The 24874-nt window shown below is 61.0% G+C and overlaps 2 protein-coding genes across 3 annotated transcripts in view; one reads left to right on the top strand and one right to left on the bottom strand.

Moving 5' to 3' along the window:
* DSCAML1 (DS cell adhesion molecule like 1) overlaps positions 1-24874 on the top strand; it is a 104831-nt gene that overhangs the window by 14866 nt on the left and 65091 nt on the right. The gene's annotated exons all lie outside the window — the stretch shown is intronic.
* Positions 1-24874, bottom strand: part of ZW10 (zw10 kinetochore protein) — a 227747-nt gene that overhangs the window by 173631 nt on the left and 29242 nt on the right. The window lies entirely within an intron of this gene.

Here is a 24874-nt window from a genome sequence, read left to right as displayed (position 1 = left end):
GTGCAGATGCCTCCCTGAAGCGCATCCGCAGCGCCCGGCCCTGGCGCGCTCCGAGAGGCGACCGAGACCGCCCGTTTGCCGGGGAGGAGCTGATCTCAGCTGGCCGAGCAAGGGCTGAGCCTTCGCGTGGGCTTACGACCCAAATCCTCTTCCTTCTTCTAACTGCGCCGAGGCACCGGGGTCGCTGGGTCGGGGCGAGCGCTGGCCGGAGGGCTCTGGGGCTGCTGCGGTTGGGGTCCGTGCCAGCGAGGAGCGGCTGCGGGCACTGGGCGCGGAGAGCGGCGCAGGCTGCGCCCCTTTGGGGGGGCTCGCGGAAGCCGGCGCTCGGCGCCCGCTGCGTGCGGCGCTGCTGCGGGAGAGCCTGTCTTCGTGGAGTCCCTGGCCCCGCGGCTGCGGTGGACTGTGGCATCGGCCCCGCGCGGCGCTGGCTGTGGTCCCTGCGCAGCTCCCCTTCCTCCTCTCCTGCTCTGCTGACGATAGTTCTAGTTTAAAAATAAATTGCTCCATCTTTAATTGCGGTTTAAATAACTGCTTCATTTTTATTTAAATGTGGCTCTGTAAGGCTTGGAGAACAATTAGGAGAAAATACAGGGCATTGCTCTGGTGCATGTGTTCAAGCATATAATTAATTTTTTTTATTATACTGATGTTTGCCGAATCTGGAAAAAGATCTTATTGTTCCTCTTGATTTAGTCACGCACAAGATCTACAAATACACCAGCCATTTCAGGACTCCATTTCGTAAGCCGTGAAGCCTTGGTGCTGACATGCTGCGGGAGGGCTCCTCAGCTGGCTAGCCTTTGCCGTTGACGCTGCGACGCAGGCGGGCGTTAAACCGCGGGCCGTGCACCCGGCCGTTCGCGGCCTTAAGGAGCGGGAGGCTGCTTTCTCCCGGGCAGGAAAGGCGCAGGGGGTCTGCGCCTCTCGAGTACCGGGCTGGCGGGCACGGCCCGGGCTGGGGCTGTCGGCGGCGTCCTCGGCCCCTTCTGACGGCTTTTGGTAGCCCCTGGTGCCGGGGGCCGCCAGCGCAGACCTGCGAGCCTGCGCCAGGCGCTTGCCTGGGGGCTTGCTAGGGAGAGGGTTTGTGCTTTTGGTTGATGAAGGGTATTAAAAGGCTAATAAATGGCTCGGGGATGGTGGGTGAAATCTCTGAAAGGCTCTAAATGACCCGGGGACCTCTTTCACGAGTGAGCTAGCCATTCAGGAATATAAATCTCATTCAGAGTCGATAGGGATTAGGTTCCTAAGTGCCCGACATAGCTAAAGTGCTTCTGAAAATGTTGCTTGTTAGAGGGTTGCGGAGGAAGCTGCATGTGGTCTGGCGGGCTGTAAGCTTATCAGTCAAAGGTGCTTTACTTGGTGACAGAAGCCACTTGTGGTAAACAAGCTGCTGGCCCTTTGGACTCCTGGCAATCTTTTAACCATTTGTTAAAGCGGCTATGAACTCTTCTTGGAAATGAAATCTTAATAGCAAGCACGGCAGAGATTTTTCACAGATGGCAGCGCTGCCAAAAGCAGGCATTCAAGAAAACATTCATCAGAAACATTCATTTCTTTCAAAAAGAAATTGACGTTTATAGCGTAGACAAATTTGGGACTCATTTGCTTTGCCTTTCAGTTTCTGAATTTTTAGAGGTCGCATTTTTCTGTACCTTTGAGGGCTAGAAACCGGTGCTATTTTTAACTGGAAGCTGAGATTCCTGTATAACCACGCGGTACCAAGAAACGGGACGTGCGAAAAGGCTGGCCAGGGCAGGCCCCGGGCACGGCGGGGGGGAGAGGCGGGGGTCCCCCCGCCCGGCTGCGCTCCCGGGGGCTCCAGCCCCTGCCCGGCCTCCCGTCCGGCTGCTCTGCACCCTCTGCCCCGCTCGGGCTCCCTGCCCTGCCGCCCCGGGCACCGAGCGTGGTCTGCCCCTGGGGCTTGCCTCCGCCAAGAGCCGTTTCTGTCGCAGGGCCGTGGGGGACCGCAGTTGTGCGTGGGGACCGTCCCCGGGCTGGCGATGGGTGCCGAGCTGGGCTCTCCCGGTGCTGCGGGTTGGCGCGGCTCGCGGTGGCGGTGGCAGGGTCCGTGCGGGTGCTGTAGTCCGCGATGCCATCGGGCAGAGGGCTCCCGCGTGCTGCCGCGCTGGAGAGCGGCCCTGGACCATGGCCCACCCTGCCCGGGCGCCCGCCGGCCCCGGCCGTTCGGTGAGGCCGGAAAGGGTGGGTGTCCCCTCTCTCCTTAAAAAGCCAGGAGTTCCCTTAAGAGGGAGCAATGCAGTCGCAGCTCATCTCCATTTCATCTGAAGGCTGCACCATGCTGGGTTTCAGCCTTCTCATGTTTTCTCTTGAGCAATACCTTTTATTTCTGCAGTGTTTAATATTCCTTTCCAGAGCCTCCGTTGCCTGTTCTGGGTCTTTCCACCGAAAGCAGCTTTGAAACTACAAATCGTCGCGGCCGAGCTGTACCTGTTGTTTGCGCGTCGCAGCCGGCTGGTTGCCCGCCCGCTCGGGTGCCGTCGCCGCTCCCCAGCCTCTCCCTGCCTGGCATCCCCAGGGCCGGGTACCCACCCCAGGCAGCGCTCAGCTCGGCGTGCAGCTCGGCCTCGCAGAGGAGATGTTCCTCTTGCCCGAGCCAGCCTGGTGCTCGGCGTTGGGCACCGAGTGTGCAGGGCTGTAAGTGCCGTCTCGGGTCTGGGCGAACAAACACCCACGGAGGCAACAGCCGTGCAGCTGCCACCGGGCCCTCCCTTCCCCCCGGTGGCCAGGGGCTCCCCGGCACACAGCCGGGGTTGAACAGGCTCATGGCTGCCTGGAAGAACGGTCAAATTCTCTCTGGCATCAACCCCTCAGGCCATCGGGTCCGGGGAAGCTGGCGCGTTGGGCTGGCCTGAGCTGGGCTGGCAGCGCCTAGACCTCGTGCGTTGGTCCAGGGGAGGCGTGGGTCTTTGTTTCCCCCTCGCTGGGGAATTTTGATCGCAGCTGAAATGAGAAGCTTCATGGTAGTTATTGCTCTGCCTTCACCAGAGCCCGCTTCAGACCCTGACTGATTACTTGTAGCTGCTTCTCGCTGCAAACCGGATCTCGTTTGCGTCTTGGAGGAACAGTGTGCTGCAGGCAAGGAAAGCTGGTGACACCACTGGAGATCGCTTGTTGTACGCCATTTAACGTCCGTTTGACTTGCATCTCTCGCGTTTTGTTTGCAGTGTTATGCTATGGACTTAATGGTGTCAGATGCTCAGCAGGTGCCTGTAATTGTAGAGCGTTGTTTAATGCTGCGGGTTCATAAATGCTTCCTGAGCATATAGAAGCGTTAACGTTTCTACACGGGTTTCCGTGCTTGTACGTATCCCAGTACAAAAGCTGCACAAAGATGTGAGTGTTCGCAAGAAGCTGGAATGGCTGGGGGAGCTGGAAGGGGCAGAGCCTGGCTGCCGCTCACACCAGCGGTGCTGGTCCGGCACGCGGGGCAGCCTGAGCGACGCCTGCCGGGGCCGGGCGTCCGCTCTGGAGCTGCGGCCGTCCCCGTGCTGGCCTGGCCCTCGCTCCCGGGCAGGTGCAATTCGCAGCGCCCCGTGAGCTCCCGTCCCCCCCGAGGCGGCCGGCTCGGCCCCTGCCACCACGCACTCGCTGTCCCCGTGCCCCCGGGCGAGGGCCGGGGATCGCCCGGGTGGCGGGTGCCCGGCCTGGCACTCCCCGCCGCCGCCGGTCGGGGTGCGAGACGCGCGGCTCCTTCCAGGGAGATTATTGCTGGCTTCTCCAGGTGAAGTCACTCTGCCTCTTGGCCTGCTTCCATGTACTTAGTGCTGCTCCCCGAGCTCGGCTATTGTATAATCCATCAGACATCCTGGCACGTCCCATTGTTTAAACAAGAGCTATGGCTATTGCATACAATATATGTACAACACGCGCGTGACGGCGTCAAGAATTAACTTCATAATCATCTCCGCGATCTTTCTTGGCAGAGCTCTGGCATAACCTGTCGTGTCTTATCTAGTGATTGCCTGTGAGTTATAGTTACCTCTGGCCTGGCTTTCTGGATAAGATCGATGGCGGGTGAGGCGTTACGATGCCTGTGTCAGGAGTCCTCCCTGCCATCTGGCAAAGCCTGGAGCAGCCGCTTGGCTCTTCTGGTGCTCTGGATGCCGAGGGCACCGGCTCCGGTTTGCAGCTGCGTAACATCCGCTCGAAACTTGGTGGGCATCTCCTGCCGGAAGGCTGGGGAAGGCAAGGAGCCGAAGCGTGCGGCCCAGAGGTGGGTTTGCCTCTTTGTGTTGGCTCTCCAGGCAGCCAAGGGCAGGGTGAAGTCAGATCTTCGCGCCCAAGGGGAGCTGCTTAACCAGCGCAGGCGTGGGAGCCTTCAGCAGCTCCTCTGAGCGTCGCTCCCGTGCGTGGGGCGGGAGGAGCAAGGGGGCAGTTTAGGAGGAGCCGTTCGCACTTGCCTTCCCGGCAGGTGGGCATCCACCTTACGGGATAACGGCCCTTTTCCTAGTTGCCAGGAAGGCTCCCGGCGAGAGCGGGTCCCGCAGGGCTCCCTGCAGCCCCACGCTGAACCCCTGCGCCTGGCCGGCAGCCCTGCACCGTGCGCTCCGCACGCGGCACTCACCGTCGTGCTGTTGTTTAAGCCCGTGACTCCCCGGTGATTTTTTTGTTTTGGTTTGGTTTTTTTGGTTGTTTCTGGGGTTTTTTTTGTTTCCTTGATGGTGGGAGTGTATTAAAGAGAGCGGCTGTAGGAAGGGCGTGCGGGTAAGGAGCTCGTGGGAAGGCCCTGAACGCTGCAGTTTGCGGTTCTGGTGCTGACGTGGAGCCTTCCCTCCCTTTGCTGGCCGGCGCGGTGCCCCAGCAGCTCTGCTGCCGGGTCTGCAGCCCGCCGTTAGCGGGACGTTGCTCCCGCTGCCCAGCCAGGCCCCGGAGCGCGGCACTGCTGCTCGCCACGGTGCCGCCGGCTCCTCCTCGCCTCGGCCCTGCGCCGGAGCAGGGGTTTTGGGGTCCCGGGGGCTCCGCTCCCTGCGGGCTGGCTTCTCCGCCCTGCTTCAGGTGTGTTTCAGCGAGAGCTTGGGCAGTCCTTTCCGCGTCGGCGTGCTCTCTCGTTGAGCATTGCTCTGTACCTCCGGCACTGCGGATCTGATCGTCTCGGATCCAGAAGCTGTTAAAAACGCACATGCGTTCCTCTTTCCTGCGGGGAAGAGTGCTTTGGAGATTATATTTTTGTTCTAGTGGAGACCAGATTTGCCCGTCTCCACCGTGTTGGCAAGAGCATCTTGCGATGCCAGTGTCCTATGAAACGTGAATGGCTGATTTTCTTCTTTATTTATACGTATATACACAATGTATGAAACAAAGAAGCTAAAAATGATGGATTGTGGCTAATGCTGCTGCGTGATGGAGATAAGACCCTAATTATTTGTTTGGGCAGCTTAAATCAACACCAAAAGCCTGATGGAAAACAAAGCGATAATTTAAATCTCTTTGTGTGGGTCTTGTGGGCCGTGTGACCAAGCGTGAACTTGTATCATAGGCTTGCGTGACTTCAGCGTTTGTGCATGGTTAAAGCAGGTCATTTTGGTGTCGCGCTTCACGTGCCGCCCTTAGAGCGTGCCCGGGCCTGTGTTCGGGGAGAGCCGCGCTTTTAACTTCTTGCTGGCAGGGTTTAGCACCTCCGTGCTGCCTCGGTCTTGGCAGTTCGCTATTACTATTATAATTATTTGTGCTGCGGATAGGACCGCAGCCCCTGCGTGTCCTGCCCGCTCCGGGGAGGCGGTTGGGTCTCCCGCCCAAGCCCAGCCCATCCTGGCTTGTTAGCAGAGGAGACAAGTGGGTTGAGCTGGAGCTGTCTCAGCTCCGGACGCACCTGAACCCACGGCAGAGGCTGTAAATTTTTGCTTGCGTTATGTTTATTTTGCTTCAGTTTAATTAACTGATCGATGAAAGCCTATCGAGCTCTGACCTCTCTTGCAGTCACCATAAATCGGCGCCCGCCGCCGGCGGAGCGGGGCGCGGGCGCGGTCCCGGCTGCCGCGGCGCGCGGTTGCAGCTCTCGGGGCTGAAGAGGCCCGAGGTGAGCGGCAGAGCCCCTGCAAGTGGCAACGCAGTCCTGGCCCTGGCTTTTATTTCCCTCTGTCCCTTGTACTCGGTCTTTGCATCGCTGCCTGCGCCCGCTTAGGCAAGCGTTTAAAGCCTCTTTGCTTGCGCTGCGGTGTATGAGCAGCCTCCCCGTTTTGCAGGGAATCCTTCGCTCCCACCTCCTCGCTATTCCCCCTCCGCCTCTCCCTGTTCTTCACCTCTGCCCTGTGGGTCTCTGCCCCTTCTGCTCCTGAGCACTTGTGTCTGGAAGCCTTTGTTTTCATGGCAGCCCTGGAGGCACATAATTTCCTTCGAAGGGAGGTTTGGAAGCCCCCACCCCGCTTCCCTTTGGCCCTGCCAAATCTTGCGTCTCCAGCTTCCCCACGCTTGTATAGCTAGCTCGCTGGTATCTGGCTTGCCTTTTTTTTTTTTTCCCCCCTTCTTTTCTTTTTTAAAACATCCCTCCAGATAACATCTCTGCTCAGCTTGGCTCAGCTTATCAGCACTCTGAAGGTTATCTGTGGTGGTTTCCAGTTGGAAGCGAGAGGCACTGGGGCCAGCAGAGGTGTCCTCTGTAATTAGACCCGCTGACCCGCTAGCAGGGAGGAGAGGCGCACCCCTAAAGGTAACGGGGCTCTCCCGGCTCGCTCCGCGGAGCCGCAGGGGGACCCGTGCCGCTGGGTACTGGGCTGCGATGCCGTCGTCTCTTTCTGGAAACCGGCCACGCCATCGGCAAGGGCTGGTCTCCTTCCTTCGCGCTGCGAGCGCTCTGCCGGGTCGTGAGTCCTGTCCTCCCGGCTGCTGTGCTTGCGCGTGTTAAGAGACGCTGAACCAGCCCCGGGTGGAGCGGCAGGGAGGGGGCTCGTGCCCCGCGCTCCTGCCACCGGCGTGCTCGGCGGGGTGACGGTGCCCGCTGTCCCCAGGTGCTGTGCAGGGGGGACGAGGGCGGACGCAGCCGGGATGGGCGCGTGCCCTGTGACGCCTGCGCTGCGCCGGGGCTCGCTGTGGGAACAGGCTTTTGCCATCTGATGTCTTTGGCTTTAAACGGGGCCCACAGAAACCCACCATTTTGCATTTGGAGAGCTGGATGCGTCCCCGAGGTGGTAGCTAGAGCTCCGAGATACAGGGGTTTGCATTTAATTATAATGAAAATTTCAATTCTGTAATCTGTGTTTAAAATTAGGCAAAACCTCTCTTGTTCCAGCACTGGTCCCTCCTGTCTAAAGACTACTGACACTTAAAGCATCTTCCCTCGCAGAGCACCTGTGGGACTCCTGGGCTGCTCCAGCGCCCTGGGCTGCAGCAGCAGCAGCGCCGCGTGCCTTCTGGAGCCGGTCGCTGAACTCCTTTCCACCGCCCTCCCTCTGCGAGAGCCATTTCAGACCGCGCTCTTCCCCCAGCAGCTCTGTCGCGCGGTGCTTTTCTTCCCCCCTAAAGACAGGGCTGCAGCAGCTACGGCTTGAGCCATTAGACGTGCCTCTCCGTTTTCAGCCACAATCTGTTTTGCTGAAATCTGGAAAAACTGAACCGTGCCGTATTTGGAAGGTGTTCCTTTTAATCCCAGCTTTTACTGCAATATTTTTTCCTGGAGAAAAGTGTTTTAGGGAAGGGAAGAGCTGCTGAGGAGAGAGACTGGTGAATCTAAGGGTCAAACCGGAGGATCCGTGGTGGATCGCTGTGGTGGAGGAAAAACTTTTGCATCCTGCGTTACCGCCATGTATTTATATTTCAGCGTAAAGGGGAAAAACGCACATATTATCAAATGATGCACTTTTTATCTTCTTTATGGCTTCTAATGCTATAGCTGGTTTTTTAAAACCACTAAAAGCATAAGCATTAAAGCAATTTTCCAGAGTAATATAGCAAGAGGTCTACAAAAGCGCTGCAACATTTGATAATAGTTGCCATCTTCAGCTGAAGATAATGATGTTAACAAATGTAATGGGAGTAATGAGCGGAGATTCAAAAAGCAGCTTTTGTTTAATTTTTTTGTAATGCAAATGAGTTTGGGAATAAAGAAGGAGAGCAGAAAATAATGAAAACCTCATTTGAAATGAGTCTTAATCCTTGCAGCCAGCCGCTGGGGGGTAGGAAGGAAGGAGCGGGGATGGGGAGGCTGGGCCGCGTGTCTGAGCGGAGCAAGGTGCAGAGCTGGGAAAGTCAGCGGCCCCGGCAGGGCTGGCTCGGGCGGGCAGAGGAGAGGCGGCCGCGCTCGGCCGCGCTCCCTTCTCGCCTCCGGCCTGCCGATGGGGTGGAAAGGGCCGGGCCCCAGCAGGCAGCAGCGCGAGGCTGCCGTCCCCTGCGGTCCTCGGTGCGGAAGGAGGAATCCCCGTTTGGGCAGAGTTTGTGGGATCTCTGCCGGCCCCGGAGCGGAGGGGACGGGGGAGCAGGGTCAGCAGCCCAGCTCCTCGCGGGCACGGCTCTGGGGCCGGCTGCTGCCTCCTGGCGCCGTCGCTCTGAAGCAAGGCAGGGTGCCCTTCCTCTTGCTCCTGGGAGCCTGGAATGCTGTGCTTTGTGTTTCTGCAGCACCTTCCACTTTAAAATGATGCCAGCTGAGTTCAACCTTATGACAGCCCGGAGACTCCCTCTCCCCATCAGAACAAGTGAATTTGCTTTATTTAGATTGACTCCCAGCCAAAGCGATAGGTATGAGGCTGGCAAATAAGCATCCTTGTGATGAGGACTGGCACTTATGCATGTGCGGAAGATTCAGGTCTGTCAGCTTGTGTCAGCTCGCCTTCTATGGAGTGTTTAATCTCCTCACCCTTGGCCAAGAAACGCATTAAGAGATCTGCGGCAAGCAGGAGCTCGAGAACTGAGGGATGCCGCTGCCTGCCCCTCTTCCGTTAGTCTGTCCGTGGAGTGACGGGGAGAGGGCAGTGGGAGGGAGCACGAGTCAGAGGGGGTACTGCGCCTGGAGGAGAGCTTAGACAGCGGGGCCGGAAACTGGGAGGAACTGGAGGAACCGAAGAACGCCTCTTCCTCCCGAACAGGGTCGTCTTAAGGCGTGTAAGCGGAGTGCCGGACAGGTCGCATTTGGAGTGGGACTGCGGAAGCGCGGGGAGCGGTGGGTGACCTTCGTGCCTGCGGTAACCCCAGGCGACGCGGTCGCACCGGGGCCCGAGCTGGCTTGCGCTCTGTCAGCGAGCAGATGGCGGTCACGGCTGCGTGAATGTCCTTGGGCGCAAAAAGCAGCGTCCCCGGCCCTGGGGGCGGATGGCTTCTGTCCCCTTTCAGCGCCCGGGCTGCCGCAGCTGCGTGGGGCGGCAGGGTGGGACCTGCTCCCGCCAGCGTTGCCCCGGCTCTCGGAGAAAGCAGAGCTTGGTCAGACAGATTTGGGCGGTGGCGAGGCTCCTCTCCTCTCCTCCCTCCCCAGGGACAGGGCCACCGTTGGCAGGGTGCCCTCCACAGCATCGCCTCCCTGGGTGCTGGGCGTGGAGCTGGAGCACGCGCGTGTGAGCAGGCAGGCGTGCTCTGAGCAGCAGCATCGTCGCTGGCCTCGCTGGGGTAGCAAGTCAGCGTTACTGGGAAAGGACAGTAACGCTTCCACTTCTTTGGAGCGTAACTGCCCGGCAGGTGCGAGTCGTCTCTTGGGGCTCTCGGGCAGCGATGCTCAGCTCGTGGGTGCTGGCGGGGTCGCAGTGGGGACGGAGCGACGGGGCTCCAGGCTGAATGCGACGTCTTGAGGGGCCGGGCCGGGCTGTAACGCGAGAGGCCTTCTGGTTCTCCTCGTCTTCCTTTTTTTTTTTGGAAGGGCGAAGATGTGAGTTATCGCATCTGGCTTTGCAATTTACAGCTTTTAATTAATCTGAAATTTCAACGTAGATTTTTATGATAAGCAGAGGCATCTCTGCAAGCTGGGGAGGAACCTTAACGACGATCCAAGATGAATCTGCAGGATGAAATATCGGTGCAATAAAAAAGGCTATATAAAACAGAAATGCAAAATAAAAAAATGCGCGAGATACCGAAGCAACGCTCTACAAATGAGATTTCTTTTTGGAGCCTTTGGACAAGAGCGGTCCCTACTTGTGGGCATTTGTCAGCTGCCCATCGGTGTGATATCTAGGCTAATGCAATAGCTGTCGTCTTAACGATTTGTTGGGTTTGCAGCAGTCACAGCAACCACTGTTCTTTGTTCCAGCGTCTAGTGACGGTGAAGAGCCAGTCAGCGAAACCTTAGCTCTCCACGTGTGACGGATGCTCAATCCATCACCGGGGACTGTTAGGCCAAGGGAAGGAGAGGTCCGTTGAGTAAGGACGGCTGGTCTGGGACCGGGGTTTGGGTGCGGTGCCCTGGGTGAGCTCTGCTCACCCCCTGCCTCCGTTGCTGCCTGCAGGCAGGGGCGAGCAGGGCTGGGGGGCGCGAGGCGTGCCCCGGCCCCGGGATGCACAGAGGATCCCTTCTGGTTTGGGCCGGTCGTCCTCTCTCCGTCGAGGTGTCCGCGGCTACGGTACCGTGCTGTTCTTTCTCCGTGCGTAGGGTCAGAACTGCGCTCTTTCTCTGAATGCCGACGTGATAATTGCTCTTTGCTGTATAACAGGGCTGGTTTGGTCCCTCCGGAGGGTTGTTTGCAGTTACTAAATAAACCGGCGCTACCAGACTCCTCGCTATCTGGTTTACCCTTCCTTGCTGACCTCTGTCTCGGCGCTCTGCAGAGCGAGCGAGGGCCTTCCGACCCGGCTGCAGGTGCTGTGCTGGGGCTGCCCGCCTCGAGCAGCTGCGCCCACGGATGCGGGGGCAAGCGGGCGATTCGCGTCCAGCGCCGCCTCCTGACGGGAGCTGCGGCGCCGGTGCGGACGCGCTCGCCGGAGCGCAGAGGTGGGTGCCGGCCCGTGAGGTGCGCGCCGCTCTACCTGCTGCTGTGCGCTCGCAGGTGGGTGCAGGGGGCTCGGCCGAGCCCCGGCCCGCAGGGATTTCTGCCTCTGCGTTATGGGGCTCCCGGGGCCGCTGAGAAGGTTGACCGAGCTGGAAATGGCTTAATTTGCCCAGGGGCGGTCGCGAGCACGTTAGAAATGTGCTGACATCTACCTTGTTCGCTTATAAGCGCCGACCCTAATTACCGTGCGGGTGCCGTGCCGGAGCTGCGCGGCCAGCGCCCGCCACGTACCCGGCGTGCGCCCGGCGTCGCCGGCGTGGGGCTGGGGTGGGCAGCGCTGCTCGGGCTCGGCGGCCCCGGTGCCGTGCAGCTTTCACGCTGGTGGGCTCGTCCTGCTAGCGGGACCCGGGTGTCCCCTGGGGATGCCGCCTGCGGCTGGGAGCGTGCCTCCGCCCTCCCTCCAGCCCTCCCGGCATAGCGCGGCTCTTGGCACGTGCCGAGGCCGGGCTTGGCGCTTGCAGGGGAGCGCGGTCGAGGGCTGGTACAAAAGCCGGCCGGCTGCAGGCAGCGTGAAGAGCCATGGCGCTGCTGGTGCCCTTCTGTGCGGGTCCAGCAAGCTGTGGGCGCCTGCCGGGGTGCTGAGAGGTGGAAATCGGAGGCAGAGATTACTGAAGTGCTTTGGCCGGAAGGCGGGAAGTTGGGCTCGCTTCTCTCCCTGTTTTTCTTTCCGCAGCTTTCAGAGTGGTGCATTATCCTCTGTTGTTTTCCTTCTCCAGCCACCTAAACTCTGGAAAATTGCAATAATGAAGGGTAATGATACAGTGTGGGGAGCAGGCTTCCATTTCAAGTCTTTTAAAGTTGTATAAACAGAAGCAGGAAGCGTTTATTTACAAATATTTTCTCGTAAAAAGGAGAGGGGGAGAGCAAGCTCCTTTTGTCTCCGTTAGACGCATCCTTTCATTCCGTGAGCCTGCCTCCCTGCTAGCACCCCGCCGGTGGGCCGATCGGCGCGTGCCGGGCCGAATCCCTCGGGAGAGGGAAGGCGGCGGAGCGGGCGCCATGGGGCGGGTGGGAGGGGATGCCCCCAGCCCCGGCTGCCCGAGACGCCGGGGTGGCCGCTCCTGCTGACCCTCAACTGCACGCCCCAGACCCGGTGCCCGCGGACCCGCGGGCGGCAGCGGAGGTCCCTCCTTCCTTCCCCCCGATGCTGTGGCACGCCCGACGGCAGCTCCCGATGGCTCCGCGGGAACTTGGGTCCTCGTGGCGTGAAAATCTCATTTGAAATGCAGGCGAGGGGCAAGCTGGGAATTTGCTTTTAACATCAATATTCAGAAATAGCGCACGTGAATAATTGATGGCCCCGTCAGCTGGGGCTCGCCTGTCCGTCGCAGCAAAGCAGAGGTGACGGAGCGACAGGCTGGGGTGGGGGCAGACCCCCGTCCCTCCCGGGGGCACCACCAGGGAGCGGCGTGCGCGGGGCGGGCTCCTGCCTGCGGCTCGGCAAAGGCTGCTGGGCTGCTGCCGGCGTGCCGGGCATCGGGCAGGGCTTCCGCCCGCTCGCCGCGGCCCTGGTCTTGGGCAGGGTTGCCCCGTTCTCCGGCCTGGGCTGCGGGGCTGCCAGCAGCTCCGCCAGCTGCTTTCCGGGTCCTGCCGGGCTGCGGCGGCCGAGCCACTGATCTGGTTGTTTTAGGCGAAAAATAATCTGTCAGCAGGATTTGCCTGACCTCAAATTAGCTCTCACAAGAAGAGCTTAACCCTCATTGCTCCTTTCCTCGGTCAGCGTCTCCTCCCTCCCTAAGTCAGCCCGGCTGCGTGCTTATGTTCCCCTCTCTTTTGTAACATCTATTTTTATTCCTTCTTTCGGGCATCCTTTGTCTTTACGGTGATTACACAGGGTCAGTTCTGTTCCGAGCAGGCAGAGGCTGCCATGTTTTCTGTGAAACGCTGGCAATTAGACCAGAATAGCTGTCTCCCTAATGATAACGTACTGTGCGACGTCGCTGCAGCGCTTACCGCAGCAGAAGTTGGGGTGCTGCAGGACTTGGGCTGGGGAGGGCTGGACTTCTGGGGACTGTTAATCTGCCCGATCCCCGACGCCCAGGGCGGGCGGTGCGGCGCGGGACAGCCCGTCTCTGCCTCGCCCTTTGCAGAAGCTTTGGGACCGCTGCACGGCCGTAGGGGATCGCTTCTGGCTTGCTCCAGCGGGTTGGATTTGGAGCACAGTTTGGTTCGAGTCCTGTTCCTGGCTTAAGGTGCTCGGCGGCGCCCGCAGCCGCTCGGCTGCTCCTTGCAGGAGCCGGTGGGGTCCCCCTGCTTTCACGGAGCGAGCAGCCGGGCTGGAACGCGCGCCGCCGCTGCCGTCCGTGGAGATGGTGGCAGCTGGGGTGGACCGGGGCTCCTGCAGCTGGCTTGGCTGGAGCCGATCCGGCCCGTGCGAGGGCTGTGCCGTGGTGCGGGTGGCTTACCCCCTCCTCCGAGCAAGGCCGCCGTCGCCCCGCCGGTAGGACAGGCAGGTCACACGGTGGGGCTCAGCCTCCCGCCAGCCTCGGGATGCAGCAGAGCCTCGCTGTTACCCCTTCAAAGCCTCTGGCACTTACTGCACAAAGCAGGGGGAGGAAAAAAAGACCTCCCCCAGTAAAAGCTGCAAAGGAGAAGCGAGAGCTGGAGCCTTTATTGCAGGAACCCTGAATGGGAGGGAGGAGCAGGGTTTGAGCTCCCCGCCGGTCTCTCTGAGCTGCTCTACAAAGCAGCCTCCCAGCTTGGCGAGCGAGATACACCGAGAGGTTTTAAAGTTGTGACCTTAGCAAATGTATTAGACGGGAGAAAAGAGCTTTTTTTCCTTTCCGCCGTTACGGTGTCAGCATAGCCGTGGCTTTTAAACCACATTACACAGGCTTGTCATCCCAGATAAAATGTTATTAAGATAAAATGCTACACAGGGAACGGTCGGGGACTTCCCACCGCTGTATTTCAGCGCAGCCGTAGGATTGCGGGGCCGTGCTCTGCCGCTGGTGCCGAAGCCGTCGCCCGAAGCTGGGGCGGCCAGGGCCAGAGCCCGCGCTGCCGCGGGTCCCCGCGCGCCGCCCCGCAGCGGGGTAGGGGCGGGGGCCGTGTCCTGCCGCGCGCTTGCAGGGCGGTGGGCGCGGGTCGGCGGTCTCCTGCGCGTGCCGGCACGCCCGAGCGTCGCCTTCCCCTTCCCGGCCGCGGCGCGGGGCCAGGCCGTCGCCCGTGGGCAGGCTGGCAAGGCGCGGGGGGAGGCGAAGGCATCAGGGCACCGGCCTGCGCGAAGCTGACGGCGAGCGTGTGGGCGGCCGAGGGGCCTTCCCGGGGCCCCTCCTTCACGGGTCAGGGGACTCGCCGGCTGCCTCCCGCTCCTCCGGCCTTTGTTTGCCCCCCAGCTCCCGAGGCCGCCGGCTTCGCGTGCTGCCAGCCGCTCCCCTCCCGCCCGGCAGCCCGCGGTCCCGAGCCGCGGCCGGTGTCGCGCATGTGCTGTGCGTGCGCGGCACGGCTCCCGCCGCGGCTCAGGGTGCCGGCCGCCGCGCTGCAAAGGGCGACCGAAGATGGGCACAGCGCGCACGCGGATGCTGAGCCCGGCATCGCGCCGCGTGGCTTTACCCAGCCTGGATCCCCCCGCTTAGGGATGGCGGAGCCTCTTTAGCCTAACCGACAGCCTGTTGATAATATTAATGTAGTCCAGCCTCTGTTAATGTCCGCGCTAAGCCTCCTCCTGCCCTTTGCCGTCGCTTCTCCGACACTGGACGTTCGTGCGGCGCGGCCGTGACATTAATCTGCTGAGCTGTGCTCGCAGCGGTCGGTGCGAGAGGCCCCAGGAGCGCAGATGCAGGCGGGCGGCGTTTGAATTTCGGAGAGCTTTCCAGACCCATCTGCCAGTGACAAAGACGTGTAGGTGAATCCTTTAAAATGACTTGAAAAAAGTAGCGCTGCAGTGCCCCGCTCCTGCGCTTCCTCAGCAGCTACAAAAGGAGAGGGCAGGAGGCATCTCGCCTCCGCTCCAGCGAGTCTGGAGCGAAGGAGGGACCCCGAGGTACGTGTGTGATCTGGAAGCAAAGCACAAACCAAAACACGCAGAGGAAAGAGCTGCTTTGACCTGACACCGAGGAAGAACAGAAAAAGGGAAGAAAGGGGAAAAGAGGCGAGCTGTAGTTACAAGGCTGGGTAATCCCTCAGTAGAGCCCAGCGAGTGCTGTAGCTGGAACATTAACTCGTCCTGGGCACGTTCAGCTTGTAACAGGGATGAATGTAAAAGCAATGCTGTTAGCTGCCTTATTAAAGGCTTGGGTCTAAGTCAATATGCGCGTCCCAGGTGGCTCGGTGCTGTAATGCCTAAAGCTGCGCAGTTCTTTGCCAGCACTTTTTGCTTGGAAGTTCCTCCACGTCCTTTCAACCCTCCCACGCCTTCGCTGTCCCGGGTTTTCATCTCGCATGTGGGGAGAGGACTGACCCAGGGCTGGGTAGAGGCTGAGAAGCCCATCTGAGCGCTGCCGGCACATCCGGCCCTTGCCGTGGGTCTCGCCCCAACCCCAAGCGCGGATGCCGCCCGGTTGCCCGGTCTCGGACGGCGCAGGAGGTGGCAGCGCCAGGGCTGCCCCGCGGTGTCACGGCTGGCGAAACGTCCCTACGGCCTGCCCTGCCCTGGGAAGCCCCCGCGGTGCCCGCATCCTTTCCGGCCGTGTGTGTGAAATGGGGCTCGGACGGGTGGTCCCAGCCCCTGGCGTGCGGCGCCCGTTTGATTGCAGAGCCCACGTGATTCAGCCGTAAACAGATCCTACAACCTTTGGTCACCGCACGATTTATGAAGCCGCCAGAGCGCGCGTGATTGCATGTGTAAGGCTGAATGCCTGACTCGCATCTGCTGTATCTGCTCTGGTGAGCAAATATTTGCAGGCTGAAGGAGATAATCCCTGCTCATACAGGTATTTACCCATCACGTTCAGCTTCTTTCTGCCTCCCTGCCTGCCAGGCTGAGCGAGGGCCCGCACGTTACCTGTCCTCCCTGCCTGCTGGGGTGGTCCCCTCCATGGGGAGAGCAGGCTCAGCCCCACACCGGGACTCTCGGTACAGCCTCCCATGGGATTTCGCAGCCTGCGTGTTTTCCACGCTTTTCTTCCGCTCTCCTACACTCTTCCATCCCCGATCTCCCCTGCACTGCTCTCTCCCCTGGCAGGAGCCGTGCGTCGGTGCTGCGGTCCCGTGTGCTCCTCCCCGGCTGGTTGGGGGGGTTGCGGAGTTACTGTCGACGCGGAGGGAAAGCCGCTGGCGTGGTCCCGTCCCGGGGCCGGGCGCCTGCAGCTGTGTGCCGGGGCAGCGCTAGCACCCATGGGTGGCTCCGGGGTGTTTTGCGTGGAGTGGGAGAAGCGACGCCGTGTTTGTTTCAGCGAGAGCAAAAGGGTTTGTGAGGATTAGGAAAAGGAAAAGCCCATTGCCCCTATCTCAGGGTTGTGAAGCTATCCCTGGCTTTGCTGAGCACACCTGGGGCAGGGGGCTGCTGCGTGCAGGGGCTGCCCAGAGCCGGGAGCGCTGCGCTGTGCTCCTCCATCCCCCCCGTGTGCTCCTCCATCCCCCCCGTGTGCTCCTCCATCTCCCCGTGTGCTCCTCCATGTGCTCCTCCATCCCTCCCGTGTGCTCCTCCATCCCTCCCGTGTGCTCCTCCATGTGCTCCTCCATCCCTCCCATGTGCTCCTCCATGTGCTCCTCCATCCCTCCCGTGTGCTCCTCCATCCCCCCGTGTGCTCCTCCATCCCTCCCCGTGCTCCTCCATCCCCCGACAGACCAAACGCTGGGGACAAATGAGTAGTGTCATGAGAAAAGCTGCCCCGTTAATAGTGACTGGCCTCAACGATGCAGGCAGGCAGCGCTAGGCATGCCCTTCTCCTAAGTAACGGGATTTGTTTTTAACCCAGAGACGTCCCTTAAAGCTGATGAAAACGTGTCTTAGCCTGGACCGCTTCCTTAGTTGTGCGGTCTTCCCGTTTGCCCTGGAGTCTGATTCGCACGGGAGGGTGAAAGCCCACGAGCCGCGGAGCCCGGCGCCCCGGACGGCTGGGGCGGTGGCAGAGCTTTGCAGGCGGAGGCTGCTGGCTGGGCAGCTGGGGCGGGTGCCGCCTGATGGCTATTAGGGGCTGATTGCACACACGCACAGCTGGGGCCAGGCAGCTGAACAATAAAGTAGCCACTCTGGACTGATTGGGCTAATCCGTGCTGCAGACCGGGGCCTGTTTTCATTAGTTTTCCCTGATCAAATTAGATTGCCAGACGACAGATCCTATTAAAGGAGGGGAGACCTCCAGCACGGCGTGTCCTGCTGGTCCTGGGACGCTGGCCATCGCCGGCTCCCGGAAGGGAGGAGGCTGCTGGCGGCGCGGCTCGCGGGCACGAGGATGCCTTTGCCCTTGTCCCGGGAGCGGAGCGGGGCTCTCCCTCGAGGGCACGCGGCTCCGACCCTGCCTGGCGCCGCGGCAGACCCCGCGTCCTTCGGGGAGAGGGCGGCCATCTCTCGCAGGTGCGTCGTTCCACACGTCCCTCGCGTAAAGCATCCTCCCCGAGCCCGCACCGAGCTGGCTCCTGGCCTGTATTAATTTAATTTCATTTTTAACTCCCTCTCCTCACACGCGGGGCAGCCCCAGCTGCGAGCTTTGGCACGAGGCTTGTGCGCTGTGTGCTCTGAATAGCAGATTATGCTGTCCTTAATCCGGCTGCGCGTTCGGGGAGCCAGCACTGGCTTTTGGCTAAAGATACGCGTAATGAGATTTGGGCCTCCTTGAAATATAGTTGCTAGCAGAGGGGATTGATCGGTCTATCGATGAGCTGCTATTGATTAGGCTTACGGGGCTTTGAGATGGTCAGGCTACAGCCTGCCCGTAATCCATCAGGAACTACTTTGTCCTGCCGTGAGATCGGTTGCCACGAGAAGACGTTTGTAGGGCTGGGGGTGCAACCAGCTGTTTCTATCGCCAAGGCCGCGGTAGTGCCACTGGCCTTTGCCGAGGAGCCGCCGGCTGCTCTGTCCCGTCACTCAGAAGTTGTTTATGCGCCCGAAAAGTAGCTGGGAGAGGGGCTGGGGAAGAGCGGTGCCCGTGTGGCTGTAGCCCTCGGTGTGAGGCTTTTGGGGCAGAGCTGCGCGGGTTCGGGCATAGCGTGGGGTTTGCGTCTGTCGCAGCGGAGCCGGGGATCGCTCTGCCGTGGGGTCAGGCTGCACCGGCCGGCTTGTGGTCCTTGGGAAGGATTGAGCTTGTCGGGGGGAAAGGTCTTGGGCGTAAGGGACCTCCTGTCCCTGTGAACCAGCTCCAGGTCGTGGCCGTACACGTGTGGAGGGTCCAGGATCGGCTGGGTTTGGACGTGAACTTCTGGAACCTGACCCCTTCCGCTTCGAAACTGTAATTTCGTCCTGGTGCTGGGGACGAGACTTGTTTTATTCAGCTGATGTTTCTTCTCCTTGATTGAAGACAGAGGCAGTGCCGGGGCAGGACAGAGTTCCCGGCAAGTATAATTGATGAGAATTTCACTGCCCTGCTTATTGATTCATCGTGGAGTTACCTCTTCCAGGGGGATTTCCACCGCTACATTCACGGTGTTACTTTGTCATCTCTGTGCTAGAAAGCCAGGTCCAGTTCGGCTACGGGAATATTCCCATCGGAGCCTCCCCTGGGTCTCAGCTGATGCCCCAGGGCACAGGGGTGTGCGGTGGTCCGGGCTTGCCCGGGCTCGGCAGCGCGCGGAGCTGGGCTTTGCCTGCGGGCTGGACCTGTCCCACCGCGGGACTGCCCACGGGGAGCCACGTCCACCCCGGCGCGTGGGGCCGCGTGGCCAGGCACAGGCGGCTGCTGGGGATTCGCAGCAGCGCTTGCTCCAGCTCCCCGAAACACCGGTGCTCCGGGTAGTTCGGTGCAGGAATAAATGTTTCAGTTGCGCTATAAATAATGGAGCGAGTAAAGATGTTGTGTAAGTGGTGCTCTGGGTTTTGCCAGAAGGTAGGTAGTTTGTTGTGGGGGTTTTTTGTTTTGTTTTGTTGTGGGTTTTTTGTGCTTGTGTTTTGCCTTTTTCCCCCCCTTTTTTTTTTCCTCGAGTCCAACACAGAAAGCTTCACACGGGGGACTTGAGGGAAGGCAGCCCTGCTGCGAGGGAAGCAGATTAAACTGTTGAACCTACGTAAATCGGCTCTTGTCGGTGTACTTCGCAGAGCTGTGAAACTGGCAGCGATGCTTCCCCGTGGACGGGAGCGGCCGTCCAGAGGCGTGGGGGCCGGTTTGGTTTGGCTTTTCGCAAGCGGTTTTTTGCATGGCCTGCACGCGGAGAGAGAAGGAGCCCGGTTCGGCCCTGGCCGCTGGGGCTGCGCGGAAGCCCAGGTGCAGAGGGCAGGGACCGCCGGCGCTTGCCGGGGGTCTGTCCCCTCCTGGCGGGATGCAGCGGGGGAAGGAGGGGCTGCCGGGGCCAAAAGCAGGGCTGCTGCCCCGGAGCCTGCCCCGCTCTCCCGCTGGGCGCAGAGTCGGCACCCCGGGGTGGCGAGTCCTGCGCTCGCGTCCGTGTGCGCGCGGAGGGCGGGCAGAGGTGGTCCGAGGTGCCGCGCCGACGTCCCTTGGCAGCGCTGCCAAACCGCTGCGCCTCGTGCCTTCGCAGGGAGAGCGGCGTTTGAGCGATGAGGGCTTCTGCGTTGCAGCTGATACTCCTCTCCACACGTCCTGGGATTTGTGTGCTCCGCCTCGATGCTGCCGCTCCCTCGGTTCTGCTGATGCCCTCGAGCCCCTTTCTTGCAGGAGGTCCCCTCCTGCCCTGCAGAGCTTCCCGGTGCCTGCTGCATCGGTGGCCGTGGAGCGGCTTGGAGGGCTGGCGAGGCTGCGGGGGCGGTGCGGGGGAGCACGCCGGGAGGGCTGGAGCAGCAGGGCTCCCCGGGGAGATGTGCCAGGGCACAGGGAGCGGCCACGGACTGCAGGGGTATCGGCTTTACTCTCTGGAAGTGTGAAAACTATAAAGCTGGTTTTTAATCATGGGGTTTAAGGAAGGAGGGGAGAGAGCAGCTCGGGAGCTTGCGAGCCCGCAGGTTGCATTGAAGTCAAGGCTTCGAGGCTGCCTCCGCAAGCCGGTGCGCGCGAGACCCCGGATGTCACGGTGCCCGCGCGTGGAGCCGGCCGTGGGCAGGAGGGCACGCCTGGCACCGTTTAATTCTGGGGCTTTTTGTTCTGCTTTAACACAACCCAAAAGTGTTAACGAGGGAGAGTATTGGAGAGGATGGCCCACAGGAATGATATGTGTGCCCTGTTTTGGGTGTGGAAGCAAAAGGTGTCCAAGTGCTGCGAGCTCGGTGCTCTTCTGCAGCAGCGCTGGTGTGGAAGGCGGCTGGCAGAGCTGGCGCTCGCACGCCGGAATTTACAGCTCCCAAACGCCGCCGAAGGCGTCGATACGCGAGGGCGGCCGTTGTGCCTGCGCAGGTGCGGGTCTGCTGACCGGCAGCTCCGGTCTCTGCCCGGGGCAGGGCTGCGGCTGCGCGCGGGGTTTCCGTCGTGCCCGGCGTGGTTGGCTCCCGGTCCCGGGTAGAGCCTCTGCGTGCGACTGGAATATACGCACTTAAAAGTAATTGCCCCCAAGAAAAAGATATTGTGTAATTGTGACGGGTAATATTCTGTTGTCGGAGCCAGAAACCCCAGCTGTGGGTAAGCGCGGGCTCACGTGTGCCGTGAAAGCAGGACGGCTGGGAGCGAGCGTGCGAGGCGGGGGCTGCTGGTAAGCGGGGCAGCCTGCTGCCAGTTTGCAGAAGTCCAAGGAAACCGGGGGGAACTTTATTTGCTGTGCCCGAAGAGAGCCAGCAAGCTCCTCCTGGGTCTTTATTCCTCGTCGTCTACCGGCGGCAGTGAACGCTCCCAGGTACCGCGGGGCAGCTCCGGCCGAAGCCTGCTGTGCCGCTTTGGCTTCCAGGGGCTGAGCGGGGCTGGTTTTCCTGCCCTGTGATATCTGGGGCCGACTGGTTTGGTACTTTGCGGTGCGCTGAGCGGTGTCCGGCCTGCCAGAGATGCCAGAGGTGCTGTCGAGCAGGAGGTGGCTGGAGGTAAAGGGTGTTCGGAGCGGCTGGGAGGAGCGGTGGGTTTCGAAGGTGCCTGGCTGGACGGAGGCACTCCCAGCAGCTCCCGCTGCTCCTCCGCCTCCTCTTCCTCCTCCCGGGGCCTGGGCAGGGAGCGGGCTGTCCTCCCCTCTTCTGAGGGTGAGGGGCTTTGCGAACCACCCAGCAGCCTGGTGTTCAGTGGGGGAGTGGATTAGGAAGGGACTTTACTTCTCTCACGGATGAGTGCTTTTAAGCACTCGTGTTGTGCGTCCTGCTGAGAGTAAGCCAAATGTTCAGACAGCTGGCCAGACCCTGGATTGGGCGAGCTTTTTCTGTAGGTGTTGCAAACAAGATCTTAATTGATTTATCTGGACGCATGACTTCTATAATTTTATGGTGGAGTTAAGAGCGTTGCCCCAAATCAAGGGGAAGGGGATAGAAATGAGACGACGCGGCATCTCTGCACCCGTAGACGCAGGGGATCCAGGTTTGGATGGGACTGTGCACGGCAGGGACACCCCAAAAGCCCCGCTCCACCGGGGCTCCCGCTCTGCTCCAGAGCCGGGCGGTGGCAGGCTCGGAGCCGTCCGGCCGAACGAAGCGGGGCAGCTGGTGAGCCTCCACGGGCACGTCGTCCTTGGGTGCCGGGGAGCCTGCGGAGCAAGAGGCGTGCGCCTCTGGCTCCTCGGTGGGATGTGAAGGGCACGGAGGTGGCTGCGCTCCCTCCCTCCTTACCCCCCTGGTTCTGCTCCAAAGGGGTGGGGAGAGGAGGGGAAGCACCAGGGAGACCTTTTCCTGTGAGTGGCAGAAGGCATGAATATTTCACAGCTCTCCGTGGGGCCCGGCGGGAGCGGATGGATGCGGTTATAATTTTGCTTGACAGGTGCCACGCTCCTGGGGCCTCCCGCTCCCTGCTGCCCCTTCCCGAAAGGCAGACCCCCGCAGACCCGGGCCCCCGGGGAGGGCTGAGCCGCGTCCGCCCGGGCGTCCCCCAGCGCTGCGCTAGGCTTTTCCCGGTGCGCGGCGGAGGGGCTGCACGCTGGTGACGCTCAGGCTGCTTGAGGGCTCCCGTGCAGCGGAGGGAAGGAGTTTGGTCGTGCAGGATGGGCCCCCACAAATTCCCGCTGGGACGCTGGGGAGCCCTGCAGGCGTCTGCTGCGGGCGTCTCCCCCGGCGCTTTGCTCCCGCCCCCTCGCCGCGCCGCTCCCCGGGCGGGCGCAGGGCGCTGGCCCCGCTGTCGGGTCGGGTGCTCGCCACAGCAGCTGGCACGAGGCAGGCTGGGGGGCTCGTCGGCCGGAGACGGCCGAGGCCCCGGCTTGGGTCTGGCCTCCATCACTTCCTGTAGGAAATCACTTCACTTACCCAGATGCGAGCGTACAGACGCGCTGCCGCGGGCTGCCCTCCTCTCCCCTGCGAAGCCCGAGTCTCTTACGCAAATCGCTTTTCACGCTTCCTTAATTGAAACTGTCAGATGGGCTTTACCTTTTTTTTTTTTTGCGGCGATACAGACGTATTAATTCCACTATGGATATCCCGGCAGCTAGGAGAGATCAATAAAATGAGGTTGCATCTGTGACATATATATTACAGGAGCGGCACCAGCAATATTTCATCAGGAAAGCCGAGCCACGTACGCGCGCGCAGAGCCCCGTAGAGCGCGTTTGGCCGTGTAGAAGATGGAGCTATTGACTGGCTTTAGCGACGCTGGTTTTCCGTGCCCCGTTGCAGCTCACGGCCGGCACGGCACGGGAAGGGAGCGAGAGCGGCTCCCCCCAGCCCCCGCTTTGCTCGTGTCTCTGCGCATCTCCTGTCCCCAGCCACGGGACCCCAGTCCGGGGCCGCGGCCTGGGTTACGTTTTGGCGTGCTCCGAGTTCACTTTGGTCTGGGCGGGAGGGTGGCAGGGCACACGGCGGGGCCGGTGGGCAGGGTGCTGGGGCCGCGGCGGCACTGGGCTGGGTGGGCCGGCTCCTGCCGCTTCCCGCCCCGCGCTCGCCTCCCTCCAGAAATCCTCACAGCAGGGATTTGCGCTTTGATTATTTTCAAATACCAGTTTGTGTAAAATTTGATTTGAGGAAACATTTTTCTCCCACATGCTGTAGGATTGAGGGCGTGTAATCCCTCCTAAATCGCCTGGACGAGGTTTGTATTGCAATGCCAGTATCAGAGCTAACAAAAGGGGATTAGACGGGAAAATTCTGCGTGAAAACCTGCCGCTCTTTGAGGGCTTTTAGTACAAAGAAGATAAGATAGGTAGAGCAGAGCCATTTTTAACCCAGTTTTTAATGCACTCGGTGCCTCTCCTTTCCGAGGCAAAGGAGAGGGGAGATGGCATTCGTTTTAACCCTTTCTATTCCTCTGACTCGGAGGTGCGGGCTGATGCTTTCCTGCAGGAGCAGCGGTGCGGGGGGAGTGCTCCGAGAGGCGCTGGGCAGCAAAGGCTGCGGGGGGGATGCCCGTGACCGGTTTTTATTCCCCGGGGCCGTTGCCAGCTCCGAGGCACGGCACGCTCTGCGGCCGCGCTTTCTTAAGCGGGTGGCGGGGAAGGGGGGAGCCCCGTGGGAGCCCCCGGTCCCCGGGCTGCGTCGGCGGCTTCGCGTTGAACTGCAAATGCCGACCGTGCGGCTCACGGCTCCTCCGTGCCGCCCAGCCTGGGAGCAAAGCGCGTTCCCGTCTCGCCTGCCCGAAGCCGGTGCTGTGGCTGTGCGTGCCGGGGATGGATGGCTGTCCCGCCGGGGACGGATAGCTGTCCCGCCATCATGCCGCCTGTCAGATCGCCGTCAGTCAGGAGGCGGCATCGTAACGGAGACAGCTGTCAACCTTTGCGGGCGAATCGCCGCCTGCAAATATATTACAGGAGCTCAGCAAGTGCCAAGGCACATCAGGCCAGGGGAAGAAATGCTCCAGGGAGAGATGAAAGGATCCCTTCAGTGGAACTCATGTGGAATAAGCTTTCCACAGGAGATATTTCCTCCTAATCCTCCTTAGCGCTCAGCTGATGCCTCGAAGCATCAGAGGTTTACGTGCCTTTTAAAAATTCATTCTCTCTGCTATAACAGCAGGTGTGCGCGTTACCAGCTGCCGTGCCCGGGCCCCTCTCGGGGCGCACGGCTGCACTCTCGGACCCGGTAAGCGTCCTGCCGCAGGACGTTCCACAGCTCCCCTGCGCGCGGGGCGAAAGCAGCCTCCCTCTTCTGTTGGCTTTACACGCGCTTCCCTGGTAGGGTGGCGGGGTGAGCCGGGTCCCACCATCCGTGGCTTTTCAGTGAAGAGTCTGCCGGGGGCAAGTGGAAAGGTGGTCGTGGGCACCCAGCACCAAGCGCTGCCGTGGGGGATGGGAGAGCGCCCTTACTGCTGCCTTAGCCCCCATCCATCTGCCCCTGCTAATTGCAGCTGGACTTAAAGCGTAATATTCCACTTATCCGGTCAAGGCATACATGTTCGTTATTGGAATTGATTATCGCTAAAACCCGTCTGATACCCAGATTTACAGCGTGGCTGGAGAAGCCGGGAGGTCTCCGGCCCCGAGCAGCCGGGATCTGGCACGCTCTTCCAGCCAGAGCCGTCTCTCCATGGGTGTTTGGCCAAGGAGAAAAGGTAAACGCTTTGCCCTCCTGTAACAGGCAAGAAACGGCTCGGGAGCTACCCGCTGCCTCCCAGCTGCGCCCCGGCCGTGCCGGTGCCGCAGCTTGGCCTTTCCGAGCCGCCCCGCAGAGCCCCCGGCGCTGCTCTTCCCCCTGCCTTCCTCTCACCCGCGTGCCTCTGGTGGGTCCCGCAGCCCCCTGCTCCTGAGACGCAGGGGCACGGCTCGCGGGGCGAGCGCCGTACCGCAGCTCCCGCACTGCCAAGTGGTTTATTGCCGTGGTTTACGGTCCTGCACAGGGCGAGGACAATGAAGCTGTGAGAGCTGCCGGGCGCCAGGTTGGCTTCATTCCACCATCTGCGCGTGAGAGGTGGTAGATG

Source organism: Mycteria americana, chromosome 19 (assembly GCF_035582795.1).
Source record: "Mycteria americana isolate JAX WOST 10 ecotype Jacksonville Zoo and Gardens chromosome 19, USCA_MyAme_1.0, whole genome shotgun sequence".
Taxonomy (NCBI): Eukaryota; Metazoa; Chordata; class Aves; order Ciconiiformes; family Ciconiidae; genus Mycteria; species Mycteria americana.
This window is presented reverse-complemented; position numbering and strand designations above follow the sequence as displayed.